The 18781-nt window shown below is 45.6% G+C and overlaps 1 long non-coding RNA gene across 3 annotated transcripts in view; it reads right to left on the reverse strand.

Moving 5' to 3' along the window:
- The window catches only part of LOC125774496 (uncharacterized), a 29016-nt gene extending 13425 nt beyond the window's left edge, over nt 1–15591 (reverse strand). The window contains exons 1-4 of one of the 3 annotated variants that reach the window (XR_007420972.1): nt 14674–15591; nt 9311–9492; nt 6567–9128; nt 4311–5572 (exon numbers count right to left, since the gene is read on the reverse strand). This is a non-coding gene — a long non-coding RNA (uncharacterized LOC125774496). Of the gene's footprint in view, nt 1–4310; nt 5573–6566; nt 9493–14673 lie in introns of those variants that run through there. The other 2 variants (XR_007420973.1, XR_007420971.1) reach the window with 2 other exon arrangements.
- Between the last annotated feature and the right edge of the window lie 3190 nt (nt 15592–18781).

The following is an 18781-nucleotide window of genomic DNA, read 5'->3' on the forward strand; positions in this document are numbered from 1 at the left end:
CCTTAGCCAAGACACATTAGCCAAGACACCTTAGCCAAGACACCTTAGCCAAGACACATTAGCCAAGACACCTAAGCCGAGACACATTAGCCGAGACACATTAGCCAAGACACCTTAGCCAAGACACTTTAGCCAAGACACTTTAGCCAAGACACATTAGCCAAGACACCTTAGCCGAGACACATTAGCCAAGACACCTTAGCCAAGACACATTAGCCAAGACACATTAGCCAAGACACCTTAGCCAAGACACCTTAGCCAAGACACCTTAGCCAAGACACATTAGCCAAGACACATTAGCCAAGACACATTAGCCAAGACACCTTAGCCAAGACACCTTAGCCAAGACACCTTAGCCAAGACACCTTAGCCAAGACACCTTAGCAAAGACACCTTAGCCAAGACACATTAGCCAAGACACATTAGCCAAGACACCTTAGCCAAGACACATTAGCCAAGACACCTTAGCCAAGACACCTTAGCCAAGACACCGTAGCCAAGACACCTTAGCCAAGACACATTAGCCAAGACACCTTAGCCAAGACACCTTAGCCAAGACACCTTAGCCAAGACACCTTTGCCGAGACACATTAGCCAAGACACCTTAGCCAAGACACATTAGCCAAGACACCTTAGCCAAGACACCTTAGCCAAGACACCTTAGCCAAGACACATTAGCCAAGACACCTTAGCCAAGACACCTTAGCCAAGACACTTTAGCCAAGACACATTAGCCAAGACACCTTAGCCGAGACACATTAGCCAAGACACCTTAGCCAAGACACATTAGCCAAGACACATTAGCCAAGACACATTAGCCAAGACACCTTAGCCAAGACACCTTAGCCAAGACACCTTAGCCAAGCATCTTAGCCAAGACACCTTAGCCGAGACACCTTAGCCAAGACACCTTAGCCAAGACACATTAGCCAAGACACCTTAGCCGAGACACCTTAGCCGAGACACATTAGCCAAGACACCTTAGCCAAGACACCTTAGCCAAGACACCTTAGCCAAGACACCTTAGCGAAGACACTTTAGCCGAGACACATTAGCCAAGACACCTTAGCCGAGAGACATTAGCCAAGACACCTTAGCCAAGACACCTTAGCCAAGACACCTTAGCCAAGACACCTTAGCCAAGACACATTAGCCAAGACACCTTAGCCAAGACACCTTAGCCAAGACACCTTAGCCAAGACACCTTAGCCAAGACACCTTAGCCAAGACACCTTAGCCAAGACACAATAGCCAAGACACCTTAGCCGAGACACATTATCCAAGACACATTAGCCAAGACACCTTAGCCAAGACACCTTAGCCAAGACACCTTAGCCAAGACACATTAGCCAAGACACATTAGCAAAGACACCTTAGCCGAGACACATTAGCCAAGACACCTTAGCCAAGACACCTTAGCCAAGACACCTTAGCCAAGACACATTAGCCAAGACACCTTAGCCGAGAGACATTAGCCAAGACACCTTAGCCAAGACACCTTAGCCAAGACACCTTAGCCAAGATACATTAGCCAAGACACCTTAGCCGAGAGACATTAGCCAAGACACCTTAGCCAAGACACCTTAGCCAAGACACCTTAGCCAAGACACCTTAGCCAAGACACATTAGCCAAGACACATTAGCAAAGACACCTTAGCCGAGACACCTTAGCCAAGACACCTTAGCCAAGACACCTTAGCCAAGACACCTCAGCCGAGACACCTTAGCCAAGACACCTTAGCCGAGAGACATTAGCCAAGACACCTTAGCCAAGACACCTTAGCCAAGACACCTTAGCCAAGACACCTTAGCCAAGACACATTAGCCAAGCCACCTTAGCCAAGACACCTTAGCCAAGACACCTTAGCCAAGATACATTAGCCAAGACACCTTAGCCAAAACACATTAGCCAAGACACCTTAGCTAAGACACCTTAGCCAAGACACATTAGCCAAGACACCTTAGCCAAGACACATTAGCCAAGACACCTTAGCCAAGACACCTTAGCCAAGACACTTTAGCCAAGACACATTAGCCGAGACACATTAGCCAAGACACCTTAGCGAAGACACCTTAGCCAAGACACATTAGCCAAGACACCTTAGCCAAGACACATTAGCCAAGACACCTTAGCCAAGACACTTTAGCCAAGACACCTTAGCCAAGACACTTTTGCCGAGACACATTAGCCAAGACACATTAGCCAAGACACATTAGCCAAGACACCTTAGCCAAGACACATTAGCCAAGACACCTTAGCCAAGACACCTTAGCCAAGACACTTAAGCCGAGACACATTAGCCAAGACACCTTAGCCAAGACACCTTAGCCAAGACACCTTAGCCAAGACACCTTAGCCAAGACACCTTAGCCAAGACACTTTAGCCAAGACACCTTAGCCAAGACACCTTAGCCGAGACACATTAGCCAAGACACCTTAGCCAAGACACATTAGCCAAGACACATTAGCCAAGACACATTAGCCAAGATACTTTAGCCAAGACACCTTAGCCGAGACACCTTAGCCGAGACACATTAGCCAAGACACCTTAGCCAAGACACCTTAGTCAAGACACCTTAGCCAAGACACCTTAGCCAAGACACTTAAGCCGAGACACATTAGCCAAGACACCTTAGCCAAGACACCTTAGCCAAGACACCTTAGCCCAGACACCTTAGCCAAGACACCTTAGCCAAGACACCTTAGCCAAGACACCTTAGCCAAGACACTTTAGCCAAGACACCTTAGCCAAGACACCTTAGCCGAGACACATTAGCCAAGACACCTTAGCCAAGACACCTTAGCCAAGACACCTTAGCCAAGACACCTTAGCCAAGACACCTTAGCCAAGACACCTTAGCCAAGACACATTAGCCAAGACACCTTAGCCAAGACACCTTAGCCAAGACACCTTAGCCAAGACACCTTAGCCAAGACACTTTAGCCAAGACACCTTAGCCAAGACACCTTAGCCGAGACACATTAGCCAAGACACCTTAGCCGAGACACATCAGCCAAGACACCTTAGCCAAGACACCTTAGCCGAGACACCTTAGCCAAGACACCTTAGCCAAGACACCTTAGCCAAGACACCTTAGCCAAGACACCTTAGCCAAGACACCATAGCCAAGACACCTTAGCCAAGACACATTAGCCAAGACACCTTAGCCAAGACACCTTAGCCAAGACACCTTAGCCAAGACACCTTAGCCAAGACACCTTAGCCAAGACACCTTAGCCAAGACACAATAGCCAAGACACCTTAGCCGAGACACATTATCCAAGACACATTAGCCAAGACACCTTAGCCAAGACACCTTAGCCAAGACACCTTAGCCAAGACACATTAGCCAAGACACATTAGCAAAGACACCTTAGCCGAGACACATTAGCCAAGACACCTTAGCCAAGACACCTTAGCCAAGACACCTTAGCCAAGACACATTAGCAAAGACACCTTAGCCAAGACACCTTAGTCAAGACACCTTAGCCAAGACACCTTAGCCAAGACACCTTAGCCAAGACACATTAGCCAAGACACATTAGCCAAGACACATTAGCCAAGACACCTTAGCAAAGACACCTTAACCAAGACACCTTAGCCAAGACACAATAGCCAAGTTACCTTAGCCGAGACACCTTAGCCAAGACACCTTAGCCAAGACACCTTAGCCAAGACACCTTAGCCGAGACACATTATCCAAGACACATTAGCCAAGACACCTTAGCCAAGACACCTTAGCCAAGACACCTTAGCCAAGACACATTAGCCAAGACACATTAGCAAAGACACCTTAGCCAAGACACCTTAGTCAAGACACCTTAGCCAAGACACCTTAGCCAAGACACCTTAGCCAAGACACATTAGCCAAGACACATTAGCCAAGACACATTAGCCAAGACACCTTAGCAAAGACACCTTAACCAAGACACCTTAGCCAAGACACAATAGCCAAGTTACCTTAGCCGAGACACCTTAGCCAAGACACCTTAGCCAAGACACCTTAGCCAAGACACCTTAGCCAAGAAACCTTAGCCAAGACACTTTAGCCGAGACACCTTAGCCAAGACACCTTAGCCAAAACACCTTAGCCAAGACACCTTAGCCAAGACACATTAGCCAAGACACCTTAGCCGAGACACATTAGGCAAGACACCTTAGCCAAGACACCTTAGCCAAGACACCTTAGCCAAGACACCTTAGCCAAGACACCTTAACCAAGACACTTTAGCCAAGACACCTTAGCCAAGACACCTTAGCCAAGACACTTTAGCCGAGACACATTAGCCAAGACACCTTAGCCAAGACACCTTAGCCAAGACACCTTAGCCGAGACACCTTAGCCAAGACACCTTAGCCAAGACACAATAGCCAAGACACCTTAGCCGAGACACATTAGCCAAGACACCTTAGCCAAGACACATTAGCCAAGACACATTAGCCAAGACACATTAGCCAAGACACCTTAGCCGAGACACATTAGCCAAGACACATTAGCCAAGACACATTAGCCAAGACACATTAGCCAAGACACTTTAGCCAAGACACCTTAGCCAAGACACCTTAGCCAAGACACATTAGCCAAGACACATTAGCCAAAACACCTTAGCCAAGACACCTTAGCCAAGACACCATAGCCAAGACACATTAGCCAAGACACATTAGCCAAGACACATTAGCCAAGACACCTTAGCCAAGACACCTTAGCCAAGACACATTAGCCAAGACACATTAGCCAAGACACATTAGCCAAGACACCTTAGGCAAGACACACTAGCCAAGACACATTTGCCAAGACACTTTAGCCAAGACACATTAGCCAAGACACATTAGCCAAGACACTTTAGCCAAGACACCTTAGCCAAGACACCTTAGCCAAGACACCATAGCCAAGACACATTAGCCAAGACACATTAGCCGAGACACATTAGCCAAGACACATTAGCCAAGACACATTAGCCAAGACACCTTAGCCAAGACACTTTAGCCAAGACACATTAGCCAAGACACATTAGCCGAGACACATTAGCCAAGACACATTAGCCAAGACACATTAGCCAAGACACATTAGCCAAGACACATTAGCAAAGACACCTTAGCCAAGACACATTAGCCAAGACACATTAGCCAAGACACCTTAGCCAAGACACCTTAGCCAAGACACATTAGCCAAGACACATTAGCCAAGACACATTAGCCAAGACACCTTAGCCAAGACACCTTAGCCAAGACACATTAGCCAAGACACATTAGCCAAGACACATTAGCCAAGACACATTAGCCAAGACACCTTAGCCGAGACACATTAGCCAAGACACATTAGCCAAGACACATTAGCCAAGACACATTAGCCAAGACACATTAGCCAAGACACATTAGCCAAGACACCTTAGCCAAGACACATTAGCCAAGACACTCTAGCCAAGACACATTGGCCAAGACACTGTAGTCGAGACACATAAGCCAAGACACCTTAGCCAAGACACATTAGCCAAGACACATTAGCCAAGACACCTTAGCCAAGACACATTAGCCAAGACACATTAGCCAAGACACATTAGCAAAGACACCTTAGCCAAGACACATTAGCCAAGACACATTATCCAAGACACCTTAGCCAAGACACCTTAGCCAAGACACATCAGCAGAGACACATTAGTCAAGACACATCAGCCAAGACACCTGAGCCAAGACACATTAGCCAAGACACATTAGCCAAGACACATAAGCTTAGACACCTTAGCCAAGACACATTAGCCAAGACACTCTAGCCAAGACACATTGGCCAAGACACTTTAGTCGAGACACATAAGCCAAGACACCTTAGCCAAGACACATTAGCCAAGACACATTAGCCAAGACACATTAGCCAAGACACATTAGCAAAGACACCTTAGCCAAGACACATTAGCCAAGACACATTATCCAAGACACATAAGCCAAGACACCTTAGCCAAGACACATTAGCCGAGACACCTTAGCCAAGACACATTAGCCAAGACACCTTAGCCAAGACACATTAGCCAAGACCCCTTAGCCAAGACACTTTAGCCAAGACACATTAGCCAAGACACCATAGCCAAGACACATTAGCCAAGACCCCTTAGCCAAGACACATTAGCCGAGACACATTAGCCAAGACACATTAGCCAAGACACATTAGCCAAGACACATTAGCCAAGACACATTAGCCAAGACACATTAGCCAAGACACATTAGCCAAGACACATTAGCCAAGACCCCTTAGCCAAGACACATAAGCCGAGACACATTATCCAAGACACATAAGCCAAGACACCTTAGCCAAGACACATTAGCCAAGACACATTAGCCAAGACACATTAGCCAAGACACATTAGCCAAGAAACATTAGCAAAGACACCTTAGCCAAGACACATTAGCCAAGACACATTAGCCAAGACACATTAGCCAAGACACATTAGCCAAAACACCTTAGCCAAGACACCTTAGCCAAGACACATTAGCCAAGACACATTAGCCAAGACACATTAGCCAAGACACATTAGCCAAGACACCTTAGCCAAGACACATTAGAAAAGACACCTTAGCCAAGACACATTAGCCAAGACACATTAGCCGAGACACATTAGCCAAGACACATTAGCCAAGACACATTAGCCAAGACACATTAGCCAAGACACATTAGCCAAGACACCTTAGCCAAGACACCTTAGCCAAGACACATTAGCCAACACACCTTAGCCAAGACACATTAGCCAAGACAGATTAGCCAAGACACATTAGCCAAGACACATTAGCCGAGACACATTAGCCAAGACACATTAGCCAAGACACATTAGCCAAGACACATTAGCCAAGACACATTAGCCAAGACACATTAGCCAAGACACCTTAGCCAAGACACATTAGCCAAGACACATTAGCCAAGACACATTAGCCAAGACACATTAGTCAAGACACATTAGCCAAGACACATTAGCAAAGACACCTTAGCCAAGACACATTAGCCAAGACACATTAGCCAAGACACCTTAGCCAAGACACCTTAGCCAAGACACATTAGCCAAGACACATTAGCCAAGACACATTAGCCAAGACACCTTAGCCAAGACACCTTAGCCAAGACACATTAGCCAAGACACATTAGCCAAGACACATTAGCCAAGACACATTAGCCAAGACACCTTAGCCGAGACACATTAGCCAAGACACATTAGCCAAGACACATTAGCCAAGACACATTAGCCAAGACACATTAGCCAAGACACATTAGCCAAGACACCTTAGCCAAGACACATTAGCCAAGACACTCTAGCCAAGACACATTGGCCAAGACACTTTAGTCGAGACACATAAGCCAAGACACCTTAGCCAAGACACATTAGCCAAGACACATTAGCCAAGACACCTTAGCCAAGACACATTAGCCAAGACACATTAGCCAAGACACATTAGCAAAGACACCTTAGCCAAGACACATTAGCCAAGACACATTATCCAAGACACATTAGCCAAGACACCTTAGCCAAGACACATTAGCCAAGACACATTAGCCAAGACACATTAGCCAAGACACAATAGCCAAGACACCATAGCCAAGACACATTAGCCAAGACACATTAGCCAAGACACATTAGCCAAGACACCTTAGCCGAGACACATTAGCCAAGACACATTAGCCAAGACACATTAGCCAAGACACATTAGCCAAGACACATTAGCCGAGACACATTAGCCAAGACACATTAGCCAAGACACCTTAGCCAAGACACCTTAGCCAAGACACATTAGCCAACACACCTTAGCCAAGACACATTAGCCAAGACAGATTAGCCAAGACACAATAGCCAAGACACATTAGCCAAGACACATTAGCCAAGACACATTAGCAAAGACACATTAGCCAAGACACATTATCCAAGACACATTAGCCAAGACACATTAGCCAAGACACATTAGCCAAGACACATTAGCCGAGACACATTAGCCAAGACACATTAGCCAAGACACCTTAGCCAAGACACCTTAGCCAAGACACATTAGCCAACACACCTTAGCCAAGACACATTAGCCAAGACAGATTAGCCAAGACACAATAGCCAAGACACATTAGCCAAGACACATTAGCCAAGACACATTAGCAAAGACACATTAGCCAAGACACATTAGCCAAGACACATTAGCCAAGACACATTAGCCAAGACACCTTAGCCAAGACACATTAGCCGAGACACATTAGCCAAGACACATTAGCCAAGACACATTAGTCAAGACACATTAGCCAAGACACATTAGCAAAGACACCTTAGCCAAGACACATTAGCCAAGACACATTAGCCAAGACACCTTAGCCAAGACACCTTAGCCAAGACACATTAGCCAAGACACATTAGCCAAGACACCTTAGCCAAGACACCTTAGCCAAGACACCTTAGCCAAGACACCTTAGCCAAGACACATTAGCCGAGACACATTAGCCAAGACACATTAGCCAAGACACATTAGTCAAGACACATTAGCCAAGACACCTTAGCCAAGACACATTAGCCAAGACACCTTAGCCAAGACACATTAGCCAAGACACATTAGCCAAGACACATTAGCCAAGACACATTAGCCAAGACACCATAGCCAAGACTCATTAGCCAAGACACATTAGCCAAGACACATTAGCCAAGACACATTTGCCAAGACACATTAGCCAAGACACATTAGCCAAAACACCTTAGCCAAGACACCTTAGCCAAGACACATTAGCCAAGACACATTAGCCAAGACACATTAGCCAAGACACATTAGCCAAGACACATTAGCCAAGACACATTAGCCGAGACACATTAGCCAAGACACATTAGCCAAGACACCTTAGCCAAGACACCTTAGCCAAGACACATTAGCCAACACACATTAGCCAAGACACCTTAGCCAAGACACATTAGCCAAGACACATTATCCAAGACACCTTAGCCAAGACACCTTAGCCAAGACACATTATCCAAGACACATTAGCCAAGACACCTTAGCCAAGACACATTAGCCAAGACACATTAGCCAAGACACATTAGCCAAGACACAATAGCCAAGACACCATAGCCAAGACACATTAGCCAAGACACATTAGCCAAGACACATTAGCCAAGACACCTTAGCCGAGACACATTAGCCAAGACACATTAGCCAAGACACATTGGCCAAGACACTTTAGTCGAGACACATAAGCCAAGACACCTTAGCCAAGACACATTAGCCAAGACACATTAGCCAAGACACCTTAGCCAAGACACATTAGCCAAGACACATTAGCCAAGACACATTAGCAAAGACACCTTAGCCAAGACACATTAGCCAAGACACATTATCCAAGACACATTAGCCAAGACACCTTAGCCAAGACACATTAGCCAAGACACATTAGCCAAGACACATTAGCCAAGACACAATAGCCAAGACACCATAGCCAAGACACATTAGCCAAGACACATTAGCCAAGACACATTAGCCAAGACACCTTAGCCGAGACACATTAGCCAAGACACATTAGCCAAGACACATTAGCCAAGACACATTAGCCAAGACACATTAGCCGAGACACATTAGCCAAGACACATTAGCCAAGACACCTTAGCCAAGACACCTTAGCCAAGACACATTAGCCAACACACCTTAGCCAAGACACATTAGCCAAGACAGATTAGCCAAGACACAATAGCCAAGACACATTAGCCAAGACACATTAGCCAAGACACATTAGCAAAGACACATTAGCCAAGACACATTAGCCAAGACACATTAGCCAAGACACATTAGCCAAGACACATTAGCCAAGACACATTAGCCGAGACACATTAGCCAAGACACATTAGCCAAGACACATTAGTCAAGACACATTAGCCAAGACACATTAGCAAAGACACCTTAGCCAAGACACATTAGCCAAGACACATTAGCCAAGACACCTTAGCCAAGACACCTTAGCCAAGACACATTAGCCAAGACACATTAGCCAAGACACCTTAGCCAAGACACCTTAGCCAAGACACCTTAGCCAAGACACATTAGCCAAGACACATTAGCCAAGACACATTAGCCAAGACACATTAGCCAAGACACCTTAGCCGAGACACATTAGCCAAGACACATTAGCCAAGACACATTAGCCAAGACACATTAGCCAAGACACATTAGCCAAGACACATTAGCCAAGACACCTTAGCCAAGACACATTAGCCAAGACACTCTAGCCAAGACACATTGGCCAAGACACTTTAGTCGAGACACATAAGCCAAGACACCTTAGCCAAGACACATTAGCCAAGACACATTAGCCAAGACACCTTAGCCAAGACACATTAGCCAAGACACCTTAGCCAAGACACATTAGCAAAGACACCTTAGCCAAGACACATTAGCCAAGACACATTATCCAAGACACCTTAGCCAAGACACCTTAGCCAAGACACATAAGCAGAGACACATTAGTCAAGACACATCAGCCAAGACACCTGAGCCAAGACACATTAGCCAAGACACATTAGCCAAGACACATAAGCCAAGACACATTAGCCAAGACACATTAGCCAAGACACCTTAGCCAAGACACATTAGCCAAGACACATTAGCCAAGACACATTAGCCAAGACACAATAGCCAAGACACCATAGCCAAGACACATTAGCCAAGACACATTAGCCAAGACACATTAGCCAAGACACATTAGCCAAGACACATTAGCCAAGACACAATAGCCAAGACACATTAGCCAAGACACCTTAGCCAAGACACATTAGCCAAGACACCTTAGCCAAGACACATTAGCCAAGACACCTTAGCCAAGACACATTAGCCAAGACACATTAGCCAAGACACATTAGCCAAGACACATTAGCCAAGACACCATAGCCAAGACTCATTAGCCAAGACACATTAGCCAAGACACATTAGCCAAGACACATTTGCCAAGACACATTAGCCAAGACACATTAGCCAAAACACCTTAGCCAAGACACCTTAGCCAAGACACATTAGCCAAGACACATTAGCCAAGACCCCTTAGCCAAGACACATAAGCCGAGACACATTATCCAAGACACATAAGCCAAGACACCTTAGCCAAGACACATTAGCCAAGACACATTAGCCAAGACACATTAGCCAAGACACATTAGCCAAGACACATTAGCAAAGACACCTTAGCCAAGACACATTAGCCAAGACACATTTGCCAAGACACATTAGCCAAGACACATTAGCCAAAACACCTTAGCCAAGACACCTTAGCCAAGACACATTAGCCAAGACACATTAGCCAAGACACATTAGCCAAGACACATTAGCCAAGACACCTTAGCCAAGACACATTAGAAAAGACACCTTAGCCAAGACACATTAGCCAAGACACATTAGCCGAGACACATTAGCCAAGACACATTAGCCAAGACACATTAGCCAAGACACATTAGCCAAGACACATTAGCCAAGACACCTTAGCCAAGACACCTTAGCCAAGACACATTAGCCAACACACCTTAGCCAAGACACATTAGCCAAGACAGATTAGCCAAGACACAATAGCCAAGACACATTAGCCAAGACACATTAGCCAAGACACATTAGCCAAGACACATTAGCCAAGACACATTAGCCAAGACACATTAGCCGAGACACATTAGCCAAGACACCTTAGCCAAGACACATTAGCCAAGACACATTAGCCAAGACACATTAGCCAAGACACATTAGCCAAGACACATTAGCCAAGACACATTAGCCAAGACACAATAGCCAAGACACATTAGCCAAGACACAATAGCCAAGACACATTAGCCAAGACACATTAGCCAAGACACATTAGCCAAGACACATTAGCCAAGACACAATAGCCAAGACACCATAGCCAAGACACATTAGCCAAGACACATTAGCCAAGACACATTAGCCAAGACACATTAGCCAAGACACATTAGCCAAGACACCTTAGCCAAGACACATTAGCCAAGACACATTAGCCAAGACACATTAGCCAAGACACAATAGCCAAGACACCATAGCCAAGACACATTAGCCAAGACACATTAGCCAAGACACATTAGCCAAGACACATTAGCCAAGACACATTAGCCAAGACACATTAGCCAAGACACAATAGCCAAGACACATTAGCCAAGACACCTTAGCCAAGACACCTTAGCCAAGACACCTTAGCCAAGACACATTAGCCAAGACACCTTAGCCAAGACACATTAGCCAAGACACATTAGCCAAGACACATTAGCCAAGACACATTAGCCAAGACACCATAGCCAAGACACATTAGCCAAGACACATTAGCCAAGACACATTAGCCAAGACACTTTAGCCAAGACACATTAGCCAAGACACATTAGCCAAGACACTTTAGCCAAGACACATTAGCCAAGACACCTTTGCCAAGACACATTAGCCGAGACACATTAGCCAAGACACATTAGCCAAGACACCTTAGCCAAGACACATTAGCCAAGACACATTAGCCAAGACACATTAGCCAAAACACCTTAGCCAAGACACATTTGGCAAGACAGACTAGCCAAGACACATAAGCCAAGACACCTTAGCCAAGACACCTTAGCCAAGACACCATAGCCAAAACACATTAGCCAAGACACATTAGCCAAGACACATTAGCCAAGACACATTAGCCAAGACACATTAGCCAAGACACCTTAGCCAAGACACATTAGCCAAGACACATTAGCCAAGACACATTAGCCAAGACACATTAGCCAAGACACCTTAGCCAAGACACCATAGCCAAGACACCATAGCCAAGACTCATTAGCCAAGACACATTAGCCAAGACACATTAGCCAAGACACATTAGCCAAGACACATTAGCCAAGACACATAAGCCAAGACACATTAGCCAAGACACATTAGCCAAGACACCTTAGCCGAGACACATTAGCCAAGACACCTTAGCCAAGACACATTAGCAAAGACACCTTAGCCAAGACACATAAGCCGAGACACATTAGCCAAGACACATTAGCCAAGACACATTAGCCAAGACAAATTAGCCAAGACACATTAGCCAAGACACATTAGCCAAGACACATTAGCCAAGACACATTAGCCAAGACACCTTAGCCAAGACACCATAGCCAAGACACCATAGCCAAGACACATTAGCCAAGACACCTTAGCCAAGACACATTAGCCAAGACACATTAGCCAAGACACCTTAGCCGAGACACATTAGCCAAGACACCTTAGCCAAGACACATTAGCAAAGACACCTTAGCCAAGACACATTAGCCAAGACACATTAGCCAAGACACATTAGCCGAGACACATTAGCCAAGACACTTTAGCCAAGACACTTTTGCCAAGACACATTAGCCAAGACACATTAGCCAAGACACCTTAGCCAAGACACATTAGCCAAGACACATTAGCCAAGACACATTAGCCAAGACACATTAGCCAAGACACATTAGCCAAGACACTTTAGCCAAGACACATTAGCCAAGACACATTAGCCAAGACACATTAGCCAAGACACATTAGCCAAGACACATTAGCCAAGACACCTTAGCTAAGACACATTAGCCAAGACACCATAGCCGAGACACATTAGCCAAGACACATTAGCCAAGACACATTAGCCAAGACACATTAGCCAAGACACATTAGCCAAGACACTTCAGCCAAGACACATTAGCCAAGACACATTAGCCAAGACACCTTAGCCAAGACACATTAGCCAAGACACATTAGCCAAGACACATTAGCCAAGACACATTAGCCAAGACACATTAGCCAAGACACATTAGCCAAGACACATTAGCCAAGACACTTTATCCAAGACACATTAGCCAAGACACATTAGCCAAGACACTTTAGCCAAGACACATTAGCCAAGACACCTTAGCCAAGACACATTAGCCGAGACACATTAGCCAAGACACATTAGCCAACACACCTTAGCCAAGACACATTAGCCAAGACAGATTAGCCAAGACACATTAGCCAAGACACATTAGCCGAGACACATTAGCCAAGACACATTAGCCAAGACACATTAGCCAAGACACATTAGCCAAGACACATTAGCCAAGACACATTAGCCAAGACACCTTAGCCAAGACACATTAGCCAAGACACATTAGCCAAGACACATTAGCCAAGACACATTAGTCAAGACACATTAGCCAAGACACATTAGCAAAGACACCTTAGCCAAGACACATTAGCCAAGACACATTAGCCAAGACACCTTAGCCAAGACACCTTAGCCAAGACACATTAGCCAAGACACATTAGCCAAGACACATTAGCCAAGACACCTTAGCCAAGACACCTTAGCCAAGACACATTAGCCAAAGACACATTAGCCAAGACACATTAGCCAAGACACATTAGCCAAGACACCTTAGCCGAGACACATTAGCCAAGACACATTAGCCAAGACACATTAGCCAAGACACATTAGCCAAGACACATTAGCCAAGACACATTAGCCAAGACACCTTAGCCAAGACACATTAGCCAAGACACTCTAGCCAAGACACATTGGCCAAGACACTTTAGTCGAGACACATAAGCCAAGACACCTTAGCCAAGACACATTAGCCAAGACACATTAGCCAAGACACCTTAGCCAAGACACATTAGCCAAGACACATTAGCCAAGACACATTAGCAAAGACACCTTAGCCAAGACACATTAGCCAAGACACATTATCCAAGACACATTAGCCAAGACACCTTAGCCAAGACACATTAGCCAAGACACTCTAGCCAAGACACATTGGCCAAGACACTTTAGTCGAGACACATAAGCCAAGACACCTTAGCCAAGACACCTTAGCCAAGACACATTAGCCAAGACACCTTAGCCAAGACACCTTAGCCAAGACACCTTAGCCAAGACACATTAGCCAAGACACATTAGCCAAGACACATTAGCAAAGACACCTTAGCCAAGACACCTTAGCCAAGACACATTAGCCAAGACACATTAGCCAAGACACCTTAGCCAAGACACATTAGCCAAGACACTCTAGCCAAGACACATTGGCCAAGACACTTTAGTCGAGACACATAAGCCAAGACACCTTAGCCAAGACACCTTAGCCAAGACACATTAGCCAAGACACATTAGCCAAGACACAATAGCCAAGACACCATAGCCAAGACACATTAGCCAAGACACATTAGCCAAGACACATTAGCCAAGACACCTTAGCCGAGACACATTAGCCAAGACACATTAGCCAAGACACATTAGCCAAGACACATTAGCCAAGACACATTAGCCGAGACACATTAGCCAAGACACATTAGCCAAGACACCTTAGCCAAGACACCTTAGCCAAGACACATTAGCCAACACACCTTAGCCAAGACACATTAGCCAAGACAGATTAGCCAAGACACAATAGCCAAGACACATTAGCCAAGACACATTAGCCAAGACACATTAGCAAAGACACATTAGCCAAGACACATTATCCAAGACACATTAGCCAAGACACATTAGCCAAGACACATTAGCCAAGACACATTAGCCGAGACACATTAGCCAAGACACATTAGCCAAGACACCTTAGCCAAGACACATTAGCCAAGACACTCTAGCCAAGACACATTTTCCAAGACACTTTAGTCGAGACACATAAGCCAAGACACATTAGCCAAGACACATTAGCCAAGACACATTAGCCAAGACACTATAGCCAAGACACTTTAGCCTAGACACATTAGCCAAGACACATTAGCCAAGACACATTAGCCAAGACACATTAGCCAAGACACCTAAGCCGAGACACATTAGCCGAGACACATTAGCCAAGACACCTTAGCCAAGACACATTAGCCTAGACACATTAGCCAAGACACATTAGCCAAGACACATGAGCCGAGACACATTAGCCAAGACACCTTAGCCAAGACACCTTAGCCATGACACCTTAGCCAAGACATCTTAGCCAAAACACATTAGCCAGGACACATTAGCCAAGACACCTTAGCCAAGACACATAAGCCAAGACACATTAGCCAAGACACATTAGCCAAGACTTATAAGCCAAGACGCATTAGCCAAGACACCTTAGCCAAGACACATTAGCCAAGACACCTTAGCCAAGACACCTTAGCCAAGACACTTTAGCCAAGACACATTAGCCAAGACACCTTAGCCAAGACACCATAGAAAAGACACATTAGCCAAGACACCTTAGCCAAGACACATAAGCCAAGACACATTAGCCAAGACACCTTAGCCAAGACACTTTAGCCGAGACACATTAGCCAAGACACCTTAGCCAAGACACATTAGCCAAGACACCTTAGCCAAGACACATAAGCCAAGACACATTAGCCAAGACACATTAGCCAAGACACATTAGCCAAGACACATTAGCCGAGACACATTAGCCAAGACACCTTAGCCAAGACACCTTAGCCAAGACACATTAGCCAAGACACCTTAGCCAAGACACATTAGCCAAGACACCTTAGCCAAGACACCTTAGCCAAGACACTTTAGCCGAGACACATTAGCCAAGACACCTTAGCCAAGACACATTAGCCAAGACACCTTAGCCAAGACACATAAGCCAAGACACATTAGCCAAGACACATTAGCCAAGACACATTAGCCAAGACACATTAGCCAAGACACCTTAGCCAAGACACCTTAGCCAAGACACCTTAGCCAAGACACCTTAGCCAAGACACATTAGCCAAGACACCTTAGCCAAGACACATAAGCCAAGACACATTAGCCAAGACACCTTAGCCAAGACACCTTAGCCAAGACACCTTAGCCAAGACACATTAGCCAAGACACATTAGCCAAGACACCTTAGCCGAGACACATTAGCCAAGACACATTAGCCAAGACACATTAGCCAAGACACATTAGCCAAGACACATTAGCCAAGACACCTTAGCCAAGACACATTAGCCAAGACACTCTAGCCAAGACACATTTTCCAAGACACTTTAGTCGAGACACATAAGCCAAGACACCTTAGCCAAGACACATTAGCCAAGACACATTAGCCAAGACACCTTAGCCAAGACACATTAGCCAAGACACATTAGCCAAGACACATTAGCCAAGACACATTAGCCAAGACACATTAGCCAAGACACCTTAGCCAAGACACCTTAGCCAAGACACCTTAGCCAAGACACCATAGAAAAGACACATTAGCCAAGACACCTTAGCCAAGACACATAAGCCAAGACACATTAGCCAAGACACCTTAGCCAAGACACCTTAGCCAAGACACATTAGCCAAGACACCTTAGCCAAGACACATAAGCCAAGACACATTAGCCAAGACACATTAGCCAAGACACATTAGCCAAGACACATTAGCCAAGACACCTTAGCCAAGACACCTTAGCCAAGACACATTAGCCAAGACACCTTAGCCAAGACATCTTAGCCAAGACACCTTAGCCAAGACACATAAGCCAAGACACATTAGCCAAGACACTTTAGCCAAGACACATTAGCCAAGACACATTAGCCAAGACACATTAGCCAAGACACATTAGCCAAGACACCTTAGCCGAGACACATTAGCCAAGACACATTAGCCAAGACACATTAGCCAAGACACATTAGCCAAGACACATTAGCCAAGACACCTTAGCCAAGACACATTAGCCAAGACACTCTAGCCAAGACACATTTTCCAAGACACTTTAGTCGAGACACATAAGCCAAGACACCATAGCCAAGACACATTAGCCAAGACACATTAGCCAAGACACCTTAGCCAAGACACATTAGCCAAGACACATTAGCCAAGACACATTAGCCAAGACACATTAGCCGAGACACATTAGCCAAGACACCTTAGCCAAGACACCTTAGCCAAGACACATTAGCCAAGACACCTTAGCCAAGACACATTAGCCAAGACACCTTAGCCAAGACACCTTAGCCAAGACACTTTAGCCGAGACACATTAGCCAAGACACCTTAGCCAAGACACATTAGCCAAGACACCTTAGCCAAGACACATAAGCCAAGACACATTAGCCAAGACACATTAGCCAAGACACATTAGCCAAGACACATTAGCCAAGACACCTTAGCCAAGACACCTTAGCCAAGACACCTTAGCCAAGACACCTTAGCCAAGACACATTAGCCAAGACACCTTAGCCAAGACACATAAGCCAAGACACATTAGCCAAGACACCTTAGCCAAGACACCTTAGCCAAGACACCTTAGCCAAGACACATTAGCCAAGACACATTACCCAAGACACCTTAGCCAAGACACATAAGCCATGACACCTTAGCCCAGACACCTTAGCCAAGACACATTAGCCAAGACACATTAGCCAAGACACATTAGCCAAGACACCTTAGCCAAGACGCCTTAGCCAAGACACCATAGAAAAGACACATTAGCCAAGACACCTTAGCCAAGACACATTAGCCAAGACACATTAGCCAAGACACCTTAGCCAAGACACCTTAGCCAAGACACCTTAGCCAAGACATCTTAGCCAAGACACATTAGCCAAGACACATTAGCCAAGACACCTTAGCCAAGACACATTAGCCAAGACACATTAGCCAAGACACATTAGCCAAGACACATTAGCCAAGACACATTAGCCAAGACACCTTAGCCAAGACACCTTAGCCAAGACACCTTAGCCAAGACACCTTAGCCAAGACACATTAGCCAAGACACCTTAGCCAAGACACATAAGCCAAGACACATTAGCCAAGACACCTTAGCCAAGACACCTTAGCCAAGACACCTTAGCCAAGACATCTTAGC

This window comes from Anopheles funestus, unplaced genomic scaffold, assembly GCF_943734845.2.
Source record: "Anopheles funestus unplaced genomic scaffold, idAnoFuneDA-416_04 scaffold_13_ctg1, whole genome shotgun sequence".
NCBI classification, from domain to species: Eukaryota; Metazoa; Arthropoda; class Insecta; order Diptera; family Culicidae; genus Anopheles; species Anopheles funestus.